Source organism: Silene latifolia, chromosome 11, assembly GCF_048544455.1.
Source record: "Silene latifolia isolate original U9 population chromosome 11, ASM4854445v1, whole genome shotgun sequence".
NCBI lineage: Eukaryota > Viridiplantae > Streptophyta > Magnoliopsida > Caryophyllales > Caryophyllaceae > Silene > Silene latifolia.
Window position 1 is genome coordinate 190,019,078 of NC_133536.1, and position 8,371 is coordinate 190,027,448.

General features: G+C 39.8%; 1 non-coding gene across 1 annotated transcript; it reads left to right on the top strand.

The window, feature by feature from the left end:
* Positions 1-228: 228 nt before the first annotated feature.
* LOC141616097 (small nucleolar RNA R71) lies at positions 229-334 on the top strand. The gene has a single exon (XR_012530470.1). It is a non-coding gene; the product is annotated as a small nucleolar RNA R71 (small nucleolar RNA).
* The last annotated feature ends 8,037 nt before the right edge of the window (positions 335-8,371 follow it).

Below are 8,371 nucleotides of genomic sequence, written 5' to 3' on the forward strand. Positions count from 1 at the left end.
ATGGCTTCCAGCTGAGCCACGACCGCGTTATCGATCGAGTGAAGAGTCCGAATTCCATCCCTGGGGTTCCTATATTCAGCACAATGGGTCGCCATCTCCTCAATAATGCCCCATCCTTTATCGTCATCAATGTTCTTTTGAAATCTCCCATTAGATAAGGCATCAAGTATAGCTCTGTGGTCATCATACAACTCATTGTAGAACTGGTTGCACAAATACCACTGATCAAAACCATGGTGAGGAAGAGACCTCACCAACTTCTTGAACCGACACCAAGCTTCATAGAAATTCTCATCAGATGCCTGATTGAAAGTAGTAATCTTACCCCTCTGCTGATTAGTGCATTGTGGAGGCATGTATCTTTTGTAGAAGGCAAGTGCGAGAGTCTCCCAGTTGGTGATACCAATAGCTGTCCGGTCAAGATCAGTCAGCCACTCATGGGCTGAGTCAGTCAGAGAAAAAGGAAAAAGCACTTCCTTTATCTTGTCTTGTGTTACTCCCTTAGTGGCGGGAATAGAAGAGCAATAGTCAGTAAAGACTTCCATATGATTTCGTGGATCTTCACCCGCCACACCTCGATACAAGTTTCTTTCCACCAAATTTATGTAAGACGGACGGATATCTAAAGTGTTACCGTCCTCAGTTCCGAGATTAAAACCTTTGGAATCGAGGATGCTTTGGGCTCTGAGTGACTTGCAATGTTAGGCATCTTTACTGGTTTGTTAACAGAAATGAGATTGTTTTCTTCACAATATTGGTCTTCTGCAAATAAGAAGTGTTGTAGCTCGGGTTCGAAAGTACCCAAGTCTTCCTTTCGAATTTCTCTTTGCAGACGGAGTCTATGCCGAAACAATCTTTCTGGCTCAGGATCAGCTGAGACTAATTCCGACCTGTTCGACCAGGGCATACACAACACTAAAAGAGATAAATGAGAACTGTCTCAAGGAATAAAAAATTCCCTGAGACGAATAAAAATAAACGAAAACAAAAACAGATAGGGCTATTGCCTCCCCGGCAACGGCGCCAAAATTTGGTACCGTCGTTTAGTACCAAAAATAAATTGCGAAGTACTACTAACAAAAGCTAGCGGTAAGTAGGGTCGATCTCCACAGGGAGGCAAAAATGAGATTTATTTGTTTTAAATTAGTCTAAGAGTAACGGGGGTTTGAGTATGATTTCTAAACTAAGAGAGGTGGTAAGAGAAATTGAGCGATAAAAATAAAGGGATTAACAATAAAGAGAGAGAACTAGGATTGTCGGGTCACCAATGAATGTCAGATAATTGCAGCTAAGGTCACAGATCGGTCACTTGTATCGGTCTAAGGGGTAACGAATATCTCCTTCCGGTCTAAATTCACCCTAAAACACTATTAGCTTAGCTTCCGCCCTCAGTAAAGCATCCTAGTGTTCACTGCATGCCTCACCCCTTCCAACCTTCCGGTCTAGGTCAAGGCTTACCAAATAAATTAGCTAAATGCGTCGACTCAAGCAGCTAACTACAGTTATATGCGGTGATTAACAGCATAGACAAGATTTTAGCAACAGATCTTCAAACCTAATTAGCAATTAACATCAACTCATTGAATCCCCTAAATCCTAGCAAGAGATTTAGCTAAACAAAACAATGCAAGCAGAAAATTGTGGACACGAGGGGCCCACGGGGGCGCTTGGGAACAAGCGTTTGCATTTTAGGAGTCGCCACCAACTTATTGTGTAAAATTGGAAACCGTTCGAATACCTTGTGTCATGTCAAGGCACAAAGTAATGACATAGACACCAAGAACTCGTTACCCTTAGCATTCTACGTCTAGAATGACTCTCGTGGATGCCAATGAACACGGATGTTCACAGAGATCTGGAGTAAGGGGCGAGGGTACGTATTAAGAAGTTCTTTTGATCGAACACCTAATCCCGCCCGCCTCGATAGCGACCTCTACTAATGATTAGGGAAAATCATCTATAGTTGATATTTTGCCGACTATATGCATGCAATGCAATATCCAATAAATTAATCCTAGCATGTGAGAATTAACTAAGTCGGTGAACAAGTAATTAGCATTTACTCATGTCGAATTAGGGTTTAAAATTAATTACATGTGAAAACAAGTAAATAAATCATACAATAATAAATACAAAATAAAAAATTAAATTACAACTGATAAACTTGAATTTATGTCATAAACATGCCCAAAAGAGTTTTAGAAATAAAAGAAAAGAATAAATGAAATAAGGAAAATTAGAAAATTGGAAAAATAAAGAAATTTGAAAAATAAGGAAATTTGGAAAATAAGGAAATTTGGAAAAGGAAAATAAGGAAAACTGGAAAATAAGGAAATAAAATAAAAGGAAATAAAAAATAAGGAAATAAAAAAAAGGAAATAAATAATATGGAAAATAGGAATTATATGGAAAATATGTCGAACTATGGTAATAATAAGAATAATAGTCGATTAGAATCCTAATTAGAAACCCTACGTCAAGACGAGAAGAGTTCAGAGGCAGAAGCCAACTCAAAACAGGCGCAGCATCTGCTGCGTCCTCTGGAAGAGGCGCAGCACTTTCTGCGTCTGTTCTCCAGTTGGATTCTGACTGTGAAAGTCATACTCGTGGGTTGTTAATGTTCGTTAGTAATTTTAAGGCCGATTATTGATATTAGACTCAAGTAGAAGTGATTTAGCAGATTACATACATATGGAATGTCATAAAAGCGATGAACACGAATTAACACAGATTAAAACGGTTAAAGATGAATTAAAACGAGTTAAAACGAATTAGGTTTAATTATGAAGATGAAAAGGAATTTGAAAGAACTTGATAAACGGTAAAAATATGTACAAAGGACGAATTCCAGAAACTTGATATGAACGAATCGAGTCTCTAAAATCCGGGTTTGATTTATTGACGAAAACCCGCAAATATTGATTATAAGGGATCTAAGTCGGAAATAAAACGTGATAAATATTAATAACGTATTAAAAAATTATTATGTACAAAGAAAAGAGAAGAAAATAAGAAAGTAAAACAAAAGAGACGAAGTCAACAGAAAACCGGAAGAAGAAGAAGAGCAGAAACAGCGGCAGCCTCTTCGAAGAGGCGCAGCTGTTGCTGCGTTTCTTCTCGATGTCTGGTTACTGCTAATCCGTAAAAACGGTTTAATAAAAGGATTTTTAGAAGTCGGTTTTAAGCATGCTTATGACGTAAACTCGTACATTAATTAATTACAATAAAATAAAATACAGTAAATAAATTTGGGATTTTACACCCTCAGACTTACATGTTAGCGTCGCGAGATTTAATTAAATCGGTTTTTTAGTGGTAACTCGACTCGAACTTTAATGCAAATATGAAAGTGCCCTTGAAAAAGAAATTTAAAATAAATTGAATTATTGATTATGGTGTAGTGGTCAAATTGGTCGGTCATGCAAACGAGACTGGTACTCAGAAGGATCCGAGCTTACGTGGTCGAAAGTTCAAGCACGTAGACGTCAATAAGCAAGAGCATGGTCTTAGAATGCAAATGGAGAAGAGAAGGGAGGACACTCTCGTGAGAAATATGAGGAACGAAGGTCCCTATTTATACTAATCACACGGAGGATTTATGGTAAGAGTGGGATACGGAAGGAAAGATCCGGAAACAACCACTTAGGTTAAACACGGAAACTTGGACAAAAAGAAAGCCCTGAGAAAAGGCGCAGCAGGTGCTGCGACCCTTGGAAGAGGCGCATCACTTACTGCGTCCTTTCTCGGGTAGGTTCCTCTACGCGTAGAAAACGCGTTTGACAGCCTGTCGTATTTTAGGCATAACTTTCTCTACAAGACTCGGAATAAGGTTATTTTTGTGGCGTTGGAAAGCTAAAAGAAAGATATCGAACTTTTGTGAAATAGTTCTGACCCAAAAAAGTCGTTATCACCTCGTAAAACGGGCCTAAAGGTCGGGTTATCATTTTAGCTAAATGAAATGCACATTTTGTAATGTAAACTTTAACTTTATCCCAAAGAAGTGATATCGGACTCAAAATGAGATGTAATCATAACATTTTATGACATCCTAACCTTAGGTAGACAAGTACATTACTTTTGACTCGGGATACCCCTGGGTGAAACGGGACTGAAGGTGCTTCGGCAAAACTCTTTGGTCTGAAGATAACTTGGTGTCTGAAGGCATTAGGGGTTACAGGGATTCTGAAGAAACTTATTAATGTTTCTGTAGGCTAACTCTGAAGGCTATGTCTCTCTAAAGGGAAGGCTGAAGGATAACTCACTGGAGGACTGAAAGGGGACTTAACTGAAAAGGGGTTATCTGAAGGTTACTGAAAGGATTATCTAAAGGGAACATATGAAGGGATTATCTTGAAAGGGTTATCTAAAGATTATCTGATGGGAAAAACATATGAAGGATTATCTTAAAGGGATAAGCCTGAAGGAAAGAATATCCTGAAAGGGTTATCTAAAGGTTATCTGAAGGGTTGTCTGAAATATATCTAAAGAATCTGAAAGATCTGAAGGGTTTATCCTGAAAAGGGTTATCTAAACGTACAGAACTCTCCGGGAATTGTTTCTCTCGAACTCCATGGGAAGAATAATATGTTGAGTCAACAATGGCGCGCCCTTGGCACCACTGAGGAGAAAAAACAGGATCGACAACGACGCATCCTTAGCATCGCTGAGGAAAATAAATCAACAACGACGCGTCCTTAGCATCGCTGAAGAAAATATCCGCTTGGGTCATTGCAAGCGAAATTCGATAAAGAGGAGAAACTCACGAACTGTATTTAGTGATCATGAATTCTTGCTGGGGAACACATTGACGATTAGGAACATCTTTGATCGTCATGGAAGAAACCTTGAGCATCACTGCGAATACTGCTGGGGAATATCTTGACTGTCGTTGGGGAGAATGAAGGCTTGAGCGAAGCCCCCAGTTGGAGCGACAACTGCTTCTGACACTCACCTGCATGGTTAGTAGCCACACAAGAATGTGATCTAATAGGAAAATAGCACATAGCATATAAGCACATAAGCAATTATCACATGGACCTCGAATGAGGAAGCACACGGGTTTTGCAAAAGTTTTTTCTTTTATAAAAGTTATATAAAACTTGCTCAAAGAAGTTTGTCGTTTGTAATGCATTATGCATATTCAAATGGGCTTTAAACACGTGACTGATGCGGATGCAGACCCTATACGGACGCGAAATGTAGACTTAGGTTTGACTGACGCGACATAGGGATGAATTCGATACGACGCAGGGATAACTTTGCCTAAGTATGCGCAACCCCTAGCCGAGTGTGGGTGACAATGTGTATCAGTTCCAAAGGTAGAAGAACCGCAAGAATGATGACATCATATAAAGGCAAGACATGAACCACGGATCAGCTGTCTACTTGGACATCTTTTGACACCGTTTGCTGTAAAAGAGATCTCTCTTGAGGTACGATAACTTCGAGAATCGATCTAAGACCTCATCATCGCCTGGACCGAGTACTAGCTTGACTCAAATGAGAGAGGAGTAAAGGAAGGGTTGTATCTCGGAAGAGAAGCCCCCAGGATGAGTAGATGACCTTAGAATTTTGTAAAAAGAGACTGGGCGACAAGAAGGAGCCCCCAGTAAAGAGGAAAATTTGGTTATGGAAGGGATGTTAATTGAGGTTTGAAGGTTGAAAATTGGGATGGTTGATAATTGAGGTGATTGAAAGTTGTTAATTGAGATTGAAAGTTGGGATGGTTGTGTCCTTGAGGACTGCCTACGTATTCACGTGAAGTGAAATCAAACCAAATAATAGTTCTGATGTTTGGTTAACTTTATTTGGGTGTTGTGGTTGTATCCTTCTTGTGTAAGAAAGGACTGCCTACGTATTCACCTGAAGAGGTGAAATCAAACCATGCTCGTAGTTCATGTGTGTGCCTAATCTTATGTTGTCAGGACCTTAAAGTGCATGGGTAAGGAGAGTGTATTCCTTTAGTGACTCGAAGAATCGATTTGAGATAACTCCCTTTGATCATAGACCAAAGAGGTATAACTAAGTTTGCAAAAAATTCCTTGTCGTGCGAGCGCACTCGAAAGTGGACCCTAAGGATGGATATGGGTTCGTCCCGTCCTAGGTAGCAAAGTATTTTAAGACTCCATGTCTGGGTCAAGGTGAAACTGGATTGGATATTTGGAATGTGGAGCTCAGTAATAAGAGGCTTTGATGAACAAATCTCTGGAGCTTGATTTTGTGGAGTTAAGGCTTTATGAGGTTATGGCTTATAATATGGCTTGGAAATGGAGTCTCTTGGCTTGATGTAGCCTGAGTACATGAAGGTAGGTTAAAATGACGTGGGTTCAAGTTTCTATGTCTTGGCCCTAAAGGATGGGTATATTTGACAAGCTTGAGAGGATTCTCAAAATTCCTAACTATCTCCCTATAACGGTCTCCAGAAGGACTTAGGGTGTGTGATGTGCTAAGTGAGGGAGCTAGCTAACCATCTTCATCGATGTCTTGATAAAATATAGACTTCGGCAGGATTCTGTATTGGATTTCATACTTGTTCTTGATTCAGACTAAGATTCTTGGTCTAGAAAATATCTCTGCTTTTTGCTCAGATTTTTGAAGATAACTTTGATTTTGGATATTGACATTGACTTGCTTGATCGAGCCTTCTTCTTTTGACTCTTTTGTCTTGGATATTGGTCATTTCTCTTGAATGAGCCTTTGTCTTCGATCATGGCTCGTATCGTCTTGGATTATCTTGCTACCACGAATTTGGGTAAGACTATCACCCTTGGTATGAAACGGGTTGGTCTTTAGTAACACAGGTTGTTTATAGTAGGGAATGGGCTTGCCTTCCGTCATGGGTCGTTAACAAGGGAGATGGTTTGGATTCGTCCTAGAATCTCTTAAGATAGGCTCGTCTTAAACTAGGGTTATAGCAAGGTTTCTATTGCCAGACATGGAATAGTTAAGGAAAGAACACGGAGTTTCAGGTCCTCTACACATAAAACGGAACATCGTTTAAGTGTACTCACATTGACTTGGTATGTGTTGTTGTTAATTTGTTTTAAAATGTCTCAAATCAATTCTTGTTGTCACAGGAAAAGGGGTAAAGGATAAGATATGAAGAATATGTGGATTGAGAATTGTACTTTTATTGAAATGAATAATGAATGTATTTAACATAGACTCGAGAAGACATGACTCGTGGGACAGCCCCGAGGTTGTCACTAGGAATGGAAATGGACACAAAGAAAGATACTATGACAATTAGGGAAAGAAAGCCTAAGACTCGGACGCAGACTTTGACTCGATCTTAGATCCAGACTCATAATCAGCATTGTTATCTTCGAGGAATCCTCTTTCAGCATCTGGAGGCTTGAATGTCCGATCTTGATCGTTGAAGGATTTGAGCACCCTGTCCTCGTTGTTTGGGGTACTAGAAGGGTAAAGGCCAAGAAAAGTTTCCTGATAAGTGGCATATCCATGAGAATTGCCTAACTTGCCGTGTGAGTTAAAGGTTGAGAGGGACAATTTCCCGCTTTCTATCATATCTTGGATCACATGCCTGAACTTATGGCACACCTCAGTATCATGTCCCCTGCCCCTGTGATATTGGCAATAGGCATTCTAATCCCAGAACCTAGACTTATTTTCTGGATCTGGTGTAGGTCCTATAGGTTGAAGAATACCTAAAGAGGATAATTTGTTCAAGGCTAGGGCATAAGGTATGCCTAGATTTGTGAATGACCTACGAGGGTTGTTAGGTTTCTTTGATGAAGGCTCCATGAGGTTGCCTTTGTTGATTCTGATTCTTGGATGAGAAGAACCAGGAATAGATCGCTCACTTATTGTTTTCTCCTTAAGACTGTCAAGTTGAGGGTTTGTCTGGACACTTTTCATCTTGAGAGGTTGGGCATCAAGTTTCTTATCCATTTCAGCAAACTGGTTCTCCATATTGGAAAGTCGAGAGTTTAGGCTATTAATAGCTCTCTCTATTTTAGAAAATTTATTGTTGAAGGCCATGGAAAGCATGAGCATTCCATTTTGGATATTGTCGTCTTCAAGCACGTTGATCTCTTTGCTATCATGATGATTGAGGAGATGAGAACAATCCAAGAATGATTCTTCATCATGTTTAATGATATTGGACCCAAGAGGGTCGATCTTCTTGGATTTCTTGGCGAAAGGTGGCACAGGAAGTTTGCCATCCTCGATCATATCCTGAATAATATGCTTTAGACAAAAGCATTCCTCCGTATCGTGTCCCCTACCTCGATGGTACTGACAATATGAATTGCCCTTCCACCTAGGAAATATCTTTTCAGGGTCTTGGGTTGGAACGATTGGACGAAGTTTTCCCTGGGAAACCATTCTTTGTAGAGCTACTTCATAT